General features: G+C 45.3%; 1 long non-coding RNA gene across 1 annotated transcript; it reads left to right on the forward strand.

The window, feature by feature from the left end:
• Positions 1-4,965: 4,965 nt before the first annotated feature.
• LOC118986213 (uncharacterized) lies at positions 4,966-18,942 on the forward strand. The gene is made up of 3 exons (XR_005066322.1): positions 4,966-4,975; positions 5,457-5,526; positions 18,911-18,942. It is a non-coding gene; the product is annotated as an uncharacterized LOC118986213 (long non-coding RNA).
• Positions 18,943-19,667: the final 725 nt, after the last annotated feature.

Consider the following 19,667-nt stretch of genomic DNA (forward strand, 5'->3'; position numbering starts at 1 on the left):
GCAGAGGGACAAAATGCTCGGGCCCAGTAACAGTGACAGCTGCAGCACCTGTGGGGGCCGCAGCGGGAGGCGGCAGGCAGAACAGCATAGTTCCTCGTTGACCCCGCCCCCACATACAACGTCACAACCCAGCGACTGAGTTGCCCTGCTCTGGTGAACACCTTACGGCTCCGATCCTGCTCTGGAACAAGCATGAACAGCCCGAAAGATGGCGCAAGAAGAACTCAAAGTCCCAGAGCCGATAACTCTCAGTGACTGAGAAATTGCCAGCCTCTCAGAAGCACAATTCAAAACACTGTTTATTAGGATGCTAACAGAACTGGTTGATTATAGTCACAAATTAGAGGAACATATGAAGGCTAAACTAATTGAAATGAAGGGAAATGCACAGGAAACCAATAGCGATGGAAAGGAAACTGGGACTCAAATCAATGGAATGGACCAGAAGGAAGAACAAAACATCCAACCAGAAAGGAATGAAGAAATGAGAATTCAAAAAAAATGAGGAGAGGCTTAGGAACCTCCAGGACATCTTTAAACGTTCCAACATCCGGATTATAGGGGTACCAGAAGGGGGAAAGAAACAGCTACGAATGGAAAACTTATTTGAACAAATAATAAAGGAGAACTTCCCCAGTCTGGCAAAGGAAATAGACTTCCAGGAAATCCAGAAAGCTCAGAGAGTCCCAAAGAAGTTGGACCCAAGAAGGAACACACCAAGGCACATCAGAATTACATTAGCCAAGACTAAAATGAAGGAGAGAATCCTAGAAGAAGCAAGAGATAAGGGGACAGTCACCTATAAAGGAGTGCCCATCAGACTGTCAGCAGAGAGTCTCAAAAGAGACCTTACAGGCAAGGAGGGGCTGGAAAGAAGTATTCCAAGTCATGAAATCCAAAGACCTACAACCAAGATTGCTTTATCTAGCAAAACTTTCATTTAGGATGGAAGGACAGATAAAGTGCTTCTCAGATAAGGTCAAGTTCAAGGAGTTCATCATCACCAAGCCCTTATTATATGAAATGCTAAAGGGACTTATATAAGAAAAAGAAGATGAAAAATGTTAACAGTGAAAGGACAGCAAACTCACAGTTATTAACAACCACACCTAAAACAAAAGCAAACCAAGAGGACAGCTAGATCAGGAGTGGAACCATAGAAATGAAGAACACATGGAGGGTTAGCAATAGGGGAGTGGGAGGAGGAGAAGGGGGGAGAAGGCACAGAAAATAGCATAGATGGTAGGTAGAAAATAGATAGGGGAAGGGCAAGAATAGTGGGGGAAATATAGAATCTAAAGAACTTGAGACACATGGTTATAAACTAAGGGAGGGGGGAGAATGGTGGGGGAGGGAGTGTGTGGGTGGAGGGGAATGAAGGGGGGGAATAGAACAACTGTAATGGTATAATCAAGAAAATATATTTTTTAAAAAAGAAAGTGACTCCAGACATTATTACATGTCCCTTGGGGGACAAAATCACCCTCAGTTGAGGATCACTGTCGAAGATGAATGTTCAGGAAACCAGAAATCGCATGGGGAGCGATTCGCATCATGTCACCCTCTAGCTGTGAAGCTGACCACCACCACACAAACATACTCAGACCAGGGCGAGGGGAAGGCCACGGACTTGAATGTTGAGATATTTAGAAGGATAACTAGTTTTAAAAAACAGCTATAAGCATTGGGGAGGTGGGGAATGATGCAGAACAAGGAAAAGGAAGATTATCCTAAAGACCCCAGAAATAATCTACAGCAAGATACAGAAGAAAATTTCCAACAACTGTTTTCTGTTCTCACCAGAGCACAGAGATCTGGCATCCATGAAATAAACAGGGAACCACGAGGACAGATGGCCAATTCAGAAAGATAACAAATACAACATGACCCAGTGAGATAAAGGATGGAATGAAATAAAAACAAATCAGATTTCTTAAAGGATTTAATGAAAACTAAAAATATAATAACAGCATCAAAATACAGAGCATAGGCAGTAAAAAAGTAGATCCGATAAAGCAGAAAAATTATGACAGTAATGTGAGTGTTCTCCCGACTGCAAAAGAGAGGCAAAAGATTCCAGCCACGAAAAAACTGGGAGAAATTAACTAGCTAATATGTAGATAGCATTCCTGAAAGCGGCATTAGAACAAAAGAATCGAAGCGATGATCTAAGATAAAATAAAAGTTAAATGCACACAGATGGAAAAAACTCATGAAAACACAGGTTGAAGAAGTCTACTGGTTTCTGGGTCAATTCAATTAAAATCCATACTCACATTAAGAAATTTTAGAAATTATATGAGTATAGGGTTTAATGCTGCACACATGCAGCGATTTAAAGAAAATGCAATTTCTCTGAAGGAACAAACATCAAGCAGTTTTCAAATTCCTACTCTGAAATGAATCATAACCACACTCAGCCCACTTGCACCAGGTAGGCAAGGGCTCAGAAAAACATGCTACCCATGTTCCCTTTTAAAAAGTCATTTTAAGGTATACCCCAGAGAAGGAAGAAATGAAGATAAAAAATAGGAGGACCTCAGAAATAGAGGAATAATGGTATAAAAAGACTGTATAAAAATATTGACAGTAAACACTGAAAGGTGCCCTGGTTGGTGTAGCTCAGTGGATTGAGCATTGGCCTACGAACCAAAAGATGGATGGTTCAATTCCCGGTCAGGGTACATACCTGAGTTTCGGGCCAGGTCCCCAGCTGGAGGCACACAAGATGCAATCATCAGTCGATGCTTCCCTCACACATCAATATTTCTCTCCCCACCTCTAAAAATACATAAATAAAAACACTGAAAAGTAACAAGAAATGAATCTCAATAATGATAATTCTAGATAAAACAATGTGAAAATCATTGTTGTATGGCATCAGCTAGGTGCTAGACTTATCAGGGTGATTACTTCACAAGTTATATAAATGTCTAATCACTATGTTGTACACCTGAAACTAAAATAATCTTGTATGTCAACAGTAATTGAAAAAGTTATTATGGAAATAGAATATAAAAAGTAGTAAGTTAGCATCAATAATCTAGACCTAAATCCCAAGATTATATGTAAAAGGAGCAAGATGTGCTCGAGGACACCAGAAGTCACTGAAAGTGTCCTAAATGTTTTACTGCAAAGGCGAGTTTGCTCTCGACAAGATTAGATACACGTAAATAAAGTATTACTCTCAAAACAAAATAATTGGATAGAACAACTCAGCACCACTACGCAAAAAAATAACATCTAATTTACAAAACACAGAAAATAATAAAACAGGAAGCATAAAATAACAAAAGAGACTGTTGTAAACAAAAAAATGAATACGAATGAGTTTAGCAACTCTCTTATGTGACAAGACTCTCAAAATGAGCAAACCCTCTGGTCCAAACTATCATAATATTGTCAACTGTAATTTAAAAAAATATTCTTAAGTCACCCTTGTGAGTGGGGCTTACATTTTCCAAAGCCCTTTCTTAAGCAGCACCTTATTCTGGTAGTTGCCAGGCACAGGTCCTTGTCCCTTTTGGCAGCTGGAGGTAGCACTGCCTGGCAGCATTGTACACGGGGTAGATGGAGCCCATTGATGAAGCACTTAGCACAGGTGTGAAACAACCTAAAGGCTCCCTGAGTTGGCTCAGGGTCACGGTGGCTTTAACCCTGGAGAGCCCAGTCTCCAGGAGCACACGTAGATGTTGCTCCATCCAGAACACCATTGTCTCATACCAGATCAATAACAACAGCCCCCTGACTAGGTGCCCTTCCTTCAGATTCACCCCATGAACACATTCTCCACACTAGCCATCTTACCGATACTCAAGTCTGACCATGCCACTCCTCAGTTCAAAACCCTTCATTAGCTTCCCATTGGCCCAAGATCAAATCCAAACCACTTAGACTGGTTTACTGAGTCCTGCATGGTGGGGCCACTGCCTTTCTCCACCTCCCACAAGCTTCTTCTCTCCAAGCTCTCCTCTCAGCTCCCCATCTGTGCTGTGCTTCCCCTTGTTCTGGGTCTTTGCACGTGCTGTGCCCTGCCTGGGCCTGTCCCACCTCTCCACCTCCTTCCCCCTCCCTCCCTTCCCCAACTGACCTCAACTTCTGGTACTCCCTCTAAATGTGTTCATCCCCCAGCTCTCCACTGAAATGTCACTTCCTCCAGGAGCCTTTCCTGACTCTACGCTAGGACGAATACTCCCAGAGAGACCGGCCTCCCCATCAGAGTACACGTCACTATTTGCTGCAGTTGCTTGTTTAGCTGTTTGCTCTATTACACTGAAAGTGATTTGTGGAAATGGACAATGCTGAGTCCTGGAAAAACAACAAGAGAAAGTGGCGTGGCGGGTAGAAGAAGGGAAAGCAGGCAGGCAGGAAGAAACTGCCTCACCTGTCCAAAGTTTGCCTGCTTTGGGCCCCTGCTTTGTATTTATATTTGGGTTTCTTCTTCATCTGACCTCTGGGGAGAAATGAGGGATAGGGAGCCACCCTCTATGAATTGAAATAGAGGAACATTGAAAAGAGAAGTTGAAGCATAGCAGTTTATTCTTTGAAAATCAATAGTTGTACCTGAGAAATTTACCCATGGAAATTAAGAATTCACAATTAAGACTCTGAACATCCTCTGAGCCAAGGGCTCCTTCCGAGAAAGCTACTCCCAGTCCTTGGCTGGGAGTGAACTGCCATCAAGGTTGCTCATGCATACACACCCGTAGGCACTGCTGTTTGAGTATGTGTGTGCATGTGTTTGTGTGCACACCTCAACAAATGCTCACAACCAGAACAAGACTGATGGGCACTAAAAATAGTTCCTGGGAGTTACAGCCACATAATCCGGATTTAGAAGAAAATTAATTATTTGATCTGTTGCCCTGATGTCAGCAGGTCACTTACGACCCACCCAACTCCTGCCCTGTTATTTTGGTGTCCCTGACAAAAGGAGGAAGAGATACCCGGCTTCTTGGAAAGGAATGAGGGCATGGTGCCTCATAAAAGAACTGTCTCTCTGCAAGTCTTGGTTCAAAGGTGTCCTTGAGTGTCCCAAAATGGCACAGAGTTGTGGGTGTTCATGCCTGGAGAGCAGAGGGGTAGGAGTGCCTCAGGATTTTGGGACAACATAAAAGCCCCTCACCCAAAGCTATCACCCCCCACCACCTGTCACAATGCCTGAACCCAGTCTGTGGGAGTTTGTGCTCTTGTAATCTAAAGATTTCCAGCCCAAAGGATGTTCAATCTTCTGGATAAGATAATACTTAAAGCTTTGCAATTGGTGACATCTTATCAGGCAATTCTTTAGAGAGTTTGAAGACTAGTATGTGAAAAAAAGGCTTTCTGGGATGAGACCCTGAATATGAGTCACTGTTTCTTTGAAACTGCCCAAAGAACAAATGTGATTTTTGTGTTTTTTTTTTAACACTAATAGGAACAGAGGGACCCTGGCTGGTGTGGCTCAGTGGATTGAGCCCTGGCCTGTGAACCAGAGGGTCGCTGGATCGATTCCCAGTCAGGGCACATGCCTGGGTTGCAGGCCAGGTCCCCAGTAGGGGGCATACAAGAGGCAAGCACACATTGATGTTTCTCTCCCTCCCTTCCTCTCTCGAAAAATAAATAAAAAAATTTTTAAGAAAACAATAGAGGGTACAAATTAAAAGACAGGATGACCCCAGAGAATTACATGTACTCAGAATCCATAGAGCAGCCAGAATCTTTGTCACACTTCTCTACCACATGAAGCCCTGTATTGGCCATTGTGCTTAGAAGATCCAAGCCCTTCCAAAGACCCATGAAGCCCACACCACACAGACCTAGTCACCACTCCAACCCCACATCTCCCACTGCCAAGCTCCATCCACTTTGGCTTGCTTCCAGCTCCTGCCACACGCCCACCACCTGCCCTGCCTCAGGACCTTTGTACATGCTGTCTCCTCTGCTTAGACTGTACTCCTCTCTCTCTTCACCTGCCCAGCTCCTGTTCACCCTGCAAGCCTCAGTTTAAATGTTCCTTCCTCAGTAAAGCTGTCTCTGATTCCGTGATCCCTCACACCATGCACCTCAGCATCTCTTCTGCTCTACTGCGGCAGAGTAACGATAGCTCACATTCTCTCAGTGTTTACAATGGGCCAAGCATGATTCTAAGCACTCTCACTTATCAACTCCTAATAAATGAAAGTCATTATTATTTCCCTACATCCAACAGATGGGGAAACTATGGACCGAAAAGGTCAAATGACTTGGTCAACATCACTAATGGCAAGTGGTGGAGCTGGAGTTTAAACCCACCCAATGTAACTTCAGAATTATTTGCTTTTGTATGTTTTTCCTGCCAGACTCCAGAAGCCAAGAAGCAGGTCTCCATCAGCAGCGCCCAGCACAAGGTCTGGCACATACATAGTAGGCATTTAATAAATATCTGTTGAGGTCCTGCCAGGGTAGCTCAGTTGGTCAGAGCATTGTCCCAACACACCAAGGTTGTGGGTTTGATCCCAGTCAGGGCTCATACAGGAATCAATGAACAAAAGCATAAATAAGTGAACAATAAATTGATGTTTCTCTCTCACTCTCTTTCTCTCCTTCTCCCTCTCTCTAAATTCAACAAATAAAATTTTTCAAGTTAGAATAAGTTTATTGAATGAGTAATTGAATGAGTAAATTAAGGTGGGGCCCAAGGAATGGTGAGAAGCCTAGAATTGTTAGCTTGGCCAAAATCTGCATTATGGTGTTTTTTGTTTTTTTTTGTACAATGGCTCTAGTAGTGCTTAGTTGTCTTTAGCTTCATTTGAAACAATTTTGTTAGATTGTGCGGTGACAGCTGTCACAGCAGCATGCATTTAGGAAATAAACTTATCCAAATTGATAGATTTTTGAGCAGTCATTTTAATATTGAAGATGGAAGAAAACATGCAATATCTTTGGTATATTATGCTTTACTATTTCAAGAAAGGTAAAAATGCAACTGAAACACAAAAAAAGATTTGTGCAGTGTATGGAGAGGGTGCTGTGACTTATCAAACATGTCAAGAGTGGTTTGTCAAGTTTCTTGGCACTATAGTCATTCTGACAAAATAATTCCTTGCTGTGGGGCTGTCTTATGCATTGAAAAATGTTCAGCAGCACCCCTGGCCTCTACCCACTAGAAGCCAATAGTGGGAGATAGCCAACATACTCTAAATACCCAAATCAATAAAGTCATTGATGAAAATGAAAAATGTGTCTTTCATTTTATAGAAAAAATCACTTGGACTTTTTGGCCAACCCAATATAGCATGCCTGGGGATGGAGGGAATGCTTAGCTGAGAGGAGGGGTGCAAAGCCCGCCTGAAAACTGAGAAGGAAACAGGTTTCATCAGAGCGGCAGCAGAGGACAGAGCCAGAAACAACTGGTAAAAAAAAAAAATCTCAGATAGGAGACTGCAGCTCAGTGAAGAGACCATCACTCAGTGTTATGCCAACACTCAGAGTGGGTCCCTTAGGGGCTGAGCTGAGGCTGCACAAGCCCTTGATGGGAAGGCACCTGGAGGGATTCTCTCTTCAGGTAGGGATGCAAACCAAACCATTTCTGTGTGTTCCTCTAACACCTTCTATTCTAAGGACCCATGAGTGGCACCCCACCTTCCTATTCCTCATTCCCAGGGGCTCCACAGGAAAAATCACAGCAGGGATGTAAATCCACAGAGGTTGACATAATTTGCTCCTAGCTGAAAACAAAAAGAAAAGATGAAGTGGAGCCTTAACAAATACAATGGAAAAAGAAGACTCCTCAGGGGGTCAGAGCCTTGCATGCCAGTGACGTAGAAAAACTGAGTTCGAACCAGACCATGAGGCCCTCTGCTCACCCTTCAAAGCTGCACAGGGTAATTCCTTCACTCCATGTCTCTGCCTCTCAGAGCAAAGCCCCGCTCCGAGGGACAGGTGGGACATCTTGTGGCTGAGGAGTTTTCCTTGGCATTTAATTGAGCAGATGGAGGGTACTTCTGCTAGATGACCTTTAAGGGCCTTCCCCTTTGATATTTTGATTTTAAAAATTGAATTGGATTGAATCACAGCTTGTCAGAAGTAAGAGGGAATTTAAGTCTTCCAGTCCAACCCCCGCCCCCCGCCTCATTGAGAAAGGAACTCAGGCAGAGTGGGGAGGTGGGTTCCCCAGGGTTGCACAGTAAATGGGTAGTAAAACCAACTCAACCACTTGTCTCCCGACCTCTTGTTTATAGATTATTTGCCTCCAATTCTCTGAGACCGGTTTCTAGAGTTGGTGTTTTCTGAGGTCAGGCAGGCCCTGTGTGTCACCCAATGGAGAGCCCTCAGCAGGGTTGCACTTAGCAGAAGCTCCATTTGTGACCAGCAATTTATTCCTAGCTCTTGAAAAATCTTTCTGCAAGGACCAGATGATTTCTTTACTCTCGAGCCTAGAGGCTCTGGAAACGGGCAGAGCAGAGACCTGAGAAAATGCGCCCAAGTGACCTACAGTGCATGGGGGGTCAGGGATGCAGTCTGGCACTCCAATGTCTGTCTGGGGGCAGGACTGGTGCCCTGGCTCTCACTATATATAGCACTGGAAGAGGAAAAACCTACAATGAGTAAGCTTAAATCTCTCCCAGCCCAGCGATTCTCCAAAAGCTAGTCCCTGCATCTGCTACAGGGAAGTGAAAAAATAGGGAAATACTTAATGACATTTGTAATGTATGCAAGATACCTTTCCTGAAAAAGACCATCCTTCCTCCTGGGCTATGTTCTTCCGTCTTTTACAAAATGCTGGAGGTAGCAGATGGTACTTGGTCTGGTTTACTAATATTCTTACCAGAAAAATAAAAGCTGACAACAAAGTTGAAAATCTTATTGCTTGGGTATTCCAATTTGGGGCAAGTTTTAGAAATCTATGGAATCTGAAAACTACAGCCTCTTTTTTTTAATATCTATTAGACCAGAGGACCCTAGAAAAAAGTAAAATGTTTCCATGTTCTCCTAGTTGATTAGAAACTAAGTCCAAAGCTTAAGCATACACAAAACTATTCCCACTCAGCACTGAAGTTGCTGTGTGATACTGGGCAAGTGGCTTAACTTTGGGCCTCGATTTCTCCACCTGGGAAATGGGCACAATAATCCCCACCCTGACTTCCTGACAGGTAGCGAAGGTCAACATATGTGAGAATGCTTTGAATGTAAGGGGTAGTTATAATCAGCTCTGTGCAAACAGCTGTGAACTCCTGTGTCTGCAGGGCAGGCGGCAGTGGAAACAAGTGAAGCAGGCCAAGTGTGAGAGAGCAGGCGGCAGCTGCGGCTCAGGCTCAGTGCTGAGGGGGCATTAAGGCACGGTGTGGAATGGGGAAAATTAGCAAGGCTGGCAGCTGAAGGGAGGAGAGTGGCTACCCGTTGGTTTACTGAGGTGAGCCTAGTACAACCAATTCTCATTTTCAAAGACACTGAGACTTGAAATTTGTATTTGCTATCTTTATGTTTTTAAATGTGGACCACAAATTCAAACTTGAAAAATAAGTGCACGGGATAACTCCCACAACAAAATAAGGCCACATGTGGACCTCCTACATGTGAACCTCTGGCCTCCATGGCTCCTCTTCCCTCTTCCTCTAGAAGCCCCGCAGGCAGGTCAGTGCTGAAGTGCCCTTTGTCGCCTGAAGACAAGGTCACAGTTCAGACGAATCTGAACAGTACAAATGTGCAGTAAAGAGCCATCCCCGGGGATCTGTGCACACAGCTCTGAGTTGGGCAAGGGATGGAGCTGGTTGACAAGTATTTTGTGAGTGAGGACAACACCCTTTGCACAGGCTCTCCCCCACACTCAAACCCTCTGAACCTCTTCTCTGAACTCTCTAACCAACATGAAACACAATTTCCCCCTCCTAGAAATGGGACTAATCACACATGTCTTGCCTACTTAAGTAGGATGTTGTATACAACTGGAAAAAAACAAAGATGATAAATACGTGGTGAGCCTGGTATGTCCCTAACGGTGAGGAGGAGACGGATGATAACTAGCAGGGTGCCAGGCACTATGCTGTATTAGGTACACCCATTAGTGCAACCCTCCCAGCCCAATGAGGTAGATACTATTAGCGTTGGCATTTTATAAGTATGAAAGCCAAGGCACAGAAAGATTAAGGAGCTGCCCAGGGCCACATGGCTAAAGAGCAGAAAGGCTGGGGGCCAGCTGATGGCCACCTTCCTTCCCGCTGAGCCCAGAGGCTCATCAATAGCGTGGGCCAAGAAGACCCTACACACTGATCAAGTTGGCACGCAGATTAAAATCTGTTTTCCCAACTTTAGCCTAATTCAATGCCTGGCACAAAAGAGGCCAGCCCCATTATCCTTATTAAATATTAGCTCCCTTCCTACGACTTCATAGTCTGTTGTGAACACCAAACCATAGGATGGCCTGAGGCAGGATGACTCAACTTCGGAGCTATCAACATTTGAAGTCAGGTCATTCTTTGTCGTGGGAGCCACCCTGCGCACTTCAGGATATTTAGCACTGTCCCTTGTCTCTGTCCACAAGACCACACACAGAGAAAGAGGCTTGGCCACTTGTGACAACCAAAAATGTCTTCAGGTACTGCCAGATGTCCCCTGGGGGAAGAAGGGCTGGAACAAAATTGTCCCTGGCTGAGACCCACTGGTATAAGGTGTGATCAGCCCAGTTCTCCCTCACAGACCCTCAGCGACACACCGCTCTCTGCCGTTCACAGCTGCCAAGCCCCCACCCCTTCTGAGAGGCCCCTCTGCCCCTGACTGTGGAATAAGAGGCATCTCTCCAGGAACCAGCTCCCTGCTGTCCTAAAACAGATCCCCAAGGATGTTCCATTTGAAGGGATTCACTGTTAATTCCCACGGGAAATGGATGTGGTTTGGGGGTAACAATCAAGACAGAAATTGGAAAATTACAACAATTCCAGACTTCTCCTGACAGTAGGGACATACCTACCACATAGGCTCCTTTGGGGAGCTCAGCACATGGGAACCAGTCAGGTAAATAATAATGGTAACAACCTTATTATACATTCATTCAACAAATACTCTTTCTATACCCTCTAGTTGCCAGCAATGTTGTAATAGTTTTATTTATATTTTCCTAACCCTAATACCTACAAAGAAGAAACTACTACCACATGGGCAGTTTGTAGAAGAAAACACTGGGTTTTGGTGAAGTTAAAAACTAACCAAGTGCAGGCTAGACAGTGGAGGAACAGGGTTCAAGTCTGCTGCCACCCCAGCAGATGAGGGGCAGCGTGGATGTGGGAGAAGAGATGCACCAGGCAAGAGGCAGGAATGGTGCAAGATGCACCATTCATTCTGCTGGCCTGGCACCCATAACTCAAATTCCCGGAGGCCCCAGTGCCCCACCTGCAGGACAGGGAGCCGGGGGGCTGGGCCAGAGTCCATCTAACTCTAAAATTCCATAACCTACATCTATTATCCCCTCTCAAATCTTCCGCCACGACAAGTGATGGTAATTCATCATTAGATTTGAGGAAAAAATGCTATTTAAGAAGAAAAAGAGATTAACTCTGAAACTGAGTGTTTCCCATTATAAAACTCCATTTTCTCACTAAGTACAGGATTAGTGTTGTTTAAATTGCGTCGCTGGAATGAGTGGGGGAGGGGAGAAGTAATGAACTTCTGCTAAGCAAAAATGTTCATCAGCTGGGGAAGGAGAGCTAAATTAATGAGGAAGAAACGCTAAAAACAATCACACCAGGCCAGCTTTCTCCAGAGTTATATTATTAACAAAATGCAATGGAACAGCAATTGGTTCAAAGTGGAGAACAAAAGAGAACAATGAAGGAGAAAGAGCCCGGGTCTGTTTATTCACAGAAGCCCAGAAATGTGAAGTGGGAAGGAAGCCCTGGGGAGCACAGCATCTGAAATAATTATACCGGAGACTGGGGAGGGCTTTACCTATATTATCTCATTTAATCCTCACAATCTGGAACGATAAACATTATCTCCATTTCATCGGTAGAAGCACTGTGTCTAGGGAGGTTTGCTTCCCGGCCTGTGCAGCTGGTAAATGGCAGGGCCAGGATTTGCACCGGATCCGACACATCTTGTTCTCACAGCCTCCACACCACACTGCTTCACTTTGGCTGGCCTCGGTTTAACTGACTCTAGTGCCGGGGTGTGCACTGCCTCCTAAGGTGGCCCAGTTCCATCACAGAGAACTCTTGGCTACAAGGCACCATCATAAATTGGGCTGAATATGCCTCCCCCACCCCACCCTGCAACCTAGATGTCCCACAGAACCAAACACCTCTCATTCCCTGTGGCAGCCCTTCAGAGGTTTAAAGCCACTGATCACCCTTACACGTCTCTTCTCCAGGATGAAAATCTCATTCTCTTTCTTGTTCTTTGCGTGGCAAGGCCTCCCAAACTGTCCTATCTCAATCACCTTCTTCAGGACAGACTCAGGTTTGACGGTGGGACCCTTAGGGAACAGAACCCAGATTTCAAAGGGTATCCCGGCCGGAAGAGAATAGAGAAGGACCGCCTCCTCCCTCATTCCAGTCTCCCTGCCTCTGTTAATGCATTCTGAGAGCCCCTTGTCAGCAGCCAGCTCCCATACTGGCTCACAATGTGCTTGCTCCCAAACAGCAAAGACTAAGTCTTTTTCTAAGTGGCCTTTTGCAGACAGTGAGTGACTCAGCTTCTCTGTTCAATGATTAGTTGGTTCATAGCAAAATTCAACCAACTTGATCCCACCAAACAAAACCACTGAGGAAACTCATAGGTTCTACCCCATTCAAAATTCAAAATCCTTTTTTCTCTATGAGGTGGCCAATTTATCAGTTGATCCAGCTGGAATGAACATCCTGTTAATCAATACAATAATCACCAGCCCTCATAAGCCCTCAGGTCTCTATTTTATAAAGCACTTTCATATCAATAACAACAACTACCATCTTGAGTACTTACTATACCACAGGCACCAGACAAGTTGACTATTCCAACCCTTATAATAATCCTGCAAGCTTAGCATTATCATTTCCCTTTTCTCAGAAAAACTGAGGCACAGGGGAGTTTAGTAATCTGCCCAAAGTTTCATAACGACCTTAACACTTTCTCCCCTGTAAGCACCAGGTCTGAGATTCAAATCGAGGTCCACAGGACCCAAAGTGCATACTTCTCCACCACAGCACGATGGCTTCTGAGCCAACACGTCCTGTGCAGGCTCATCCTGTGGTAGTGAGTCTCTATCAATCTATCTTCTTGTTTCATTTTCAAGAACATCCAGGGATCCCGACACTGGAGATACGGGGGACTTGTCCAAGGTCCCAAAGACTGGGCATCTGAGTCCTCACCAGCTACCCTGTCCTTGTACCCAGCTGGACCCGCACCCTACTGTATGAATCCATGCTCCTGTTTCTGGCCAAGGTTCTTGGACCTTGGAGGACCTCCTCAGCTCAGAGGGGTGGAGACGCCAAGGCCCATCCCCTGCAGAGAAAACCAATCAATCCCATGTCAACCCACCAGCTCCCCAAAAGAGCAGCTGGTGAGCCAGAGCCAATCAGAGGGAGGTGATATAAAGGTCAAACAAAGTCTGGATGTCTATCTGCCCTTCCTTCGTGACAAATGTGTCTGGGATATGAGCACAGGATGATAGTGATATCTTAAGATGGGAAGCTTATCAGGGACCCTGAATACACCCAGCCTGTGGCAGCTCTATTTTACAAAACGCAGGTCCAGTTGTCACAACAGGCCGAGCGATGGAGGGACGTGACCAGCGGAAGGCAGAGAACCCCGTCTACACACTGAGCCTTGGGGTCAGCTGCTGGTCATTGGACCCTGTTGCTGGAACATTTTCAGCCTCACTTGGCTCATCTTTGAGATGGTGAGAGCCACCATCCTAATGATGCTGTGAAAAGAACACGGAATTGCCCTTGGGTGTCTCATCCCATTTCAACCAGAGCTACACGTGCAAGTAGCAGAGCAGGTGACAAGGAGTGGCCCCTATTCTCCAGAGGAATCTTATGTACAACCTGAGCATATCAAACTGACCACAGATGGACTACTGCTCTAAGAGCACCAGGGAATAGTGTAAAGACCAGCCATCCAAAAGCTCATTTTACATCTGGGGAAACTGAGGCCCAGGGAAGGGAAGGAACTCTGAGTCTCAAAGTGAACTTCAGGAGGGAACACAGACTAGCATGCAGGATTCACCAGTCCCGGCTGTGTGCACATCCTACTTTGACATGCTAGTTGCCCATTCATTTTCCTCCATGTAACAGTGTGTGTATAATATCAATGTTTTAGAACACAGCTTTCGAACAATGCTCCTTGCAGCAAAGGTGGGGAGATGGGCCAGAGTACAGGGTGAGGCAGGGCTCTTTCCTCTGCTCCAATGCAGTGAGGCTGCATTTATCTCTGCTACCTGTTGATAGCATCACCCACACTTCCTGAGCACTTACTGTCTGACAGGCAGTATGCTAAGCATTTTTATGTACATCACCTCATTTAATAACTCCAGTGAGCCTGTAAGGTAGATGTTATTTTTATTCCCATTTTAGATATGAGGAAACTAAGGGTTAGAAAGATGAAGTAACTTGTGCAAAGCCATACAGCCAGCAAGTAGCAGGGCCGGAGTCAAACCCATGGGGCCTGCACCAACAAGCCCCCATGCTGTCCCAGCCAGGTACAATGTCCTCTGAAGAAAGGGGCCCACAGCCCACCTATTTCTTCCCAACTTGAAAGGCCCTGCTCAGAGAAGGAGGAGCATCACCCAGCTTCTCTCTAACTGCTCTCCTTGTGTCTCAGGTCCAGGAGTAATGTGGATGACCTTCTGCATGGCCACCAGGTAAGGGTCTCACCAAAACTGTGCCCTCCATTGGCCTGACACAGGCTAGAGACCTGACAGGTCTTCCACTGTCACTGAGGCACTGTCCCCACAACCACCACCAAGTCTAGTCAGGGCACCTCAGAGCTCAAAGCAAATGACAGTCATTTCGGGCCACCCCATGTCTCCCTCTCCTATGTCATCTGTAGCTATCACCTGCAACAGTTCTACCAGGCAAATGAGACAACCAAACCTTTGGCATGCACACGACTTCTCTGCAGTCACACTGTCATTCCCAAACTCAACCCTCAACTTTGGAACCTACTTCTCCCCAGCCAGTTCCTGCAGCTTTTAGTTGTCCCTGCTCTCGTCTGCCTTGACCCCCAAAACACCAGCTCTGCACAAGGCTGCCAAGACAAAGTCAACACACAAATGCCTGGGTCCTGAGGCTCCTATTTCAGCAGTAGTCAATACACCCCTCGTCAAGGCCCCACTCAACTCCCCACGCTTGCATGGGACCTGAGCAGCCGCGTCCCATGGGCAAGGATCCAAAAAGGAGATGCTCAGTAGACATGCTGTGACCTGAAACACGAGTTAGCAGGACAGCTGGGACAGCTGGGACAGCAGACCCCAATGGCCACTCCCAGTGCTGCCCAGCTCTCGGGAAGGAGCTCAGGCACCAGCTGAATCCTTCTACTGCTGTGTAACAAAAGACAATCCCAGGAAGGATAGTGTAGGAAGGAACAATGTTCCCAACTGTCAAGTGGGAAAACCCTGTACAAAAAAACCAGCACATTTATTTTTTATACTCTCAAAGCATCTACATTTGTGCACATACAAATATATACATACTTTTTAAAATATAGAAATGGGATGTTATGGTATGAACTGTTTTCTGTCATGCTATTTTTTTTATTTGAAGTATACTAAGTATTTTTCATGTGTGTGCATGAACCTCTTCAGCGTTAGATTACCAGTGATTTTGCTCTTCTTCAGTTCTGTATTTTGATGCACAGCTGTCACTTTTGCATGCCTACTTCTTTTCTGGGGAACAGCCCACCCTACCCATACAGCTGTGGCAGGGTGATCCTGGTGCTCATGTCCCCACTTCCATCACCTCCACCACCCCACCACCTGTGAAGGCTGTCATGTGACTCAGGCTAGCCAAGCTGAGCTCTCCCTGCCCCTACACAGAGTGGATGGTTCAGAGCGAGCTCCTGCCCAGTCTGAGCCTGTAAGACTTGAAGTCTGAACACTGTAAAAGAGAGGACTTTGGTCTCCCTCTGGAGTTTCATGGTGAAAGATCACAATAAGCCAAGAATTGTTGGGAAACTTGTTATACCACTTCCATTTAGGGAAATTCCGCCTTAGAATGAGGGTGAGTCAGAGCAGAAAGGTGAGCCAGGACATGGGGAAAGAGCCATGATGACATTGTTTGAGCTTCTGGATCCAGTAGTGCCTGAAGTTGGAGACATCCTGAAATGCCTAATCATGTGTCCCAATAGATCCCTTCCTAAACTAATGTGAACTGGCTGTCTATAATAGATCCAACATGCATGCTTTCTGATAAACAACTGTAGGTGTGTGCATATTACTTTTTATTCCCCAACACTTTCTTCTCTCTCTTTATAGCACCAATTTTGTATGCGATACTCCCACGCATTGTTAATTAGTCCATTTTTCATATGTCAGAACCTCCCCAAATAAAAGGCAAGTTTATTGAATAAAGGAGCTGTGTCTACCTTATTCCATATGCCCATTGCCAGGCATTGTTTACAGCAGGAACTCAGAAAGCCTTGCTGAGTTCACCCCCACATCCATCATGATCAGAAATGCATGTAGGTTAGATTTTGGAGGAGGGGGCTAAGAATACCCTGCCTCACAGCATTTTCACTCTCTTTTCAGTTCCTGCAAAGACCAAAGCCTGGGACCACACTCACACACAGAAGGATCAAATTCAGAAACTCTGACTGTGAGAGAAGAAACCTGAGCCACCACCCAGGCCCACATTTCCCAAACTGATTTTACGAAGCCCCAGGGCTTGGTGCAGATGTCAGGAGGCAAGGGCCCCAAAATCTGATGGAAGAAGAAAGTGGCCAGGCTGAGCAAGCTGGTTCTATGCCCCCATTACCACCAGTGCAGTCTCCATTTGATCCATTTAAATATCGAGAGTGTAACAGCAGTCTAGTGCTTTAAAAACTAAATCACAGGTCTAACTGACTCGTGTATATCGTACATGGGCCAGCAAGGCCTGGGGAGGAGAAGCTCCGGCCCAGGGTCTCTCAGTGGTCACCAGCAGACCTGGGCGAGAACCTGGTCTCCCAATTCCCAGGTCCGTACATGCTCCAAACCCCTGTCTGCTTTTCCAGATGCCTTTGAGTCTCTAGAGGCTGTTGAGGACCCATAATAGTGACCCCCCCCCAAGGGCCATGAGCCTCAAAAAGCAAAATCATCTGGAGTTTGTTAAAGATGCTAACTCCAGGGTTCCACCCCAGGATTTGCTTTTTGACAAACGTGCAGGCAGTTGAGGCAGCACTACTAGCATATCCCTTCAGAAACCGAGTCCCTGCCATGCTTATCTGGAGAAGCTATCCATCCCTACCAGCTCCCTGCCTGGCCGACCCCTGCCCTCCTGGGGAGTGGTAGTTGAATGCCACATGTTGAGCGTAATCCTCGAAAATCCTCTGTCATCATGCTCGAGTCCCAATAGCTCAGAGTCATTAGATCTAGACTGGGCAGAGACACAAAGAAATAATATATTTTTGCAATTTGAAGTTTCTGAGGTTCATGCAATGAGAGAGACTGGGGTCAGCAAAAGACAGTGCAGCCCTATTTCCAGGTGAGGGGCATCATGGCGAAGCCATGACATCCCTTCAGCATACCCAGTTCATTCCAGCTTCTCTCCCCCTTGCTGTCCCCAGGCTGGTGCCACATCAGACAAGGACATGCGTACATATCAGCAACCTTCATCCTCCCCAATATTAAGGGGTGAAAAATTTAAAACCCCCACTGCCCTGGGATTGGCTGCATTTGAGCGACTGGATTTAAAAACCGAAAACACTTCCCAATCCTTCTCCAGCCCTTTGAGTCAGAAACCACAGGAGTGAAACCCTGGGACCTATATGTTTATAGAGACCCCCACTGATTTTTACACGACCAGCCCAACTCCAATCCATGAGCTAAACTTGGGGACCCCTTTACGTGTTCACATGTGAAGGTGCTGGATATTATAAAAGGTTAGGGTAGGAAGAGGAGGCAAAAGAGGCCCTAGAAGGAAGAAAAGGGTTAGAAAGACACCAATTTGCAACCACCAATGAAAAGACAAATGTCAATGAGGTGACCAGTGAATCCCAAACACGTTGGGTGAGGAGCTGAAGGGGAGCTCTGCCAGGGTGGGGCCCACTGGAGTCACAGGGGTAGGGCAGCCCGACAACTGACATGGCCCAACGTCTCTGGAGGAGAACAATGCACTTCAAGGTCACCCAGCCTAACCAGCCGGGCCTGAAGACAATCACATCCAGACTAACATCACGTCACAGGAAATACTGGGGACGAGAGCAGCAGGAAGCTATCACCGCATCCTGGGTGTGAGAGAGTCTACAAAAGACCCTACCTCTCCAACAGGGCAACGGGGTTACAGAGTGGGGACAAGAGGACACTATCCAAAAGTAAAGGAGACTTACATTGCGCAATTACCAAGTGCAATGTGAAAACCTTGTTTAAATCCTGATTTCAACAAGTCAACTAGTTTTTTGATTTTTGCTCCATGACAGTTGTCCCCATTTCCCCCCCATTATTCTCCCCCACCCTACCCACCCCCACATCCCACATTCAACAAATATTAAGAGGCAATTTATGAGACAATGTGAGAAATTTAAATATGAATAGTTTGGGATGATATTAAGGGATTATTATAAATGTTGTGAGGCAAAATAAGTTTTGTCTTTATCAGTTAAAGCTAGATATGAAGTATTTACAACTAAAATGGCATGGTTCAGGTGTTTAAAATGCTCCAGTTGCGGGGGGGTGGAGGACGTAGCCCTGACTGGTGTGGCTCGGTTGGTTGGGCGCCATCTTGCAAGACAAAGGTCGCTGGTTCAATTCCCAGTCAGGGCACAAGCTTGAGTTGCAGGTTAGGTTTCCAGTTGGGGCATATATGGAAGCCAACCAAGCGATGTTTATCTTTCACATCAATGTTTCTCTCCCTCTCTTTCTCTCTCCCTTCCTCTCTCAAAAAGTAAATAATTAAATTTTTTTTTTTAATTATTTTTAAATTTTTTAAAGTAGAGGGATATTTAAAACAAGATTAATAAAATGTCGACAATTGCTAAAACCGGATGATAAGTTCATTATACCATTCTCACTAAATTTTTTTGTATTCTTTAACACTCCATTACGAAAAAAAAAAAATTAATTCCTGGCACCACTCCTCATCTCTAATGGGAAATGAGTCAATGATTGGTGAATGGGCAGGTGGGAGGAAAAAATAAACAAGCCAATGAAACACAACTGACTAAAGCACAGGAGGCTGTTAACAAAGCTCCCGCTCGGCATCACCTGATACAAGTACGCAAGCCCCTCCTTAGACATTCATTCATTTTTGCCTTGTACTGTGTCTTGGGCCTAATGTTAGGCTGTGAGAGGTAAGAAGTACCTTGAGGAGGTTAGAGTGTAATAAGGCAATCAAAATTAAAGCCAAGACTTGGTAAAATGTACATTTATATAATTTATATAGTAATTTATATAATTACCATAATGTACAGAATAGTAATTAAGAAAAGCTAACTTGTTTGAGCTATTACTCTAAAAACAGTCCACTTACTATTACCTAATTTAATCCTCACGACTCCATTGAAGGTAGCCTCTACTACCCCATGCAGGTAGTAATGGGGGA

This window comes from Sturnira hondurensis, unplaced genomic scaffold (assembly GCF_014824575.4).
Source record: "Sturnira hondurensis isolate 20B ecotype Veracruz unplaced genomic scaffold, ASM1482457v3 Scaffold0004152, whole genome shotgun sequence".
In the NCBI taxonomy this organism is placed as follows: Eukaryota; Metazoa; Chordata; class Mammalia; order Chiroptera; family Phyllostomidae; genus Sturnira; species Sturnira hondurensis.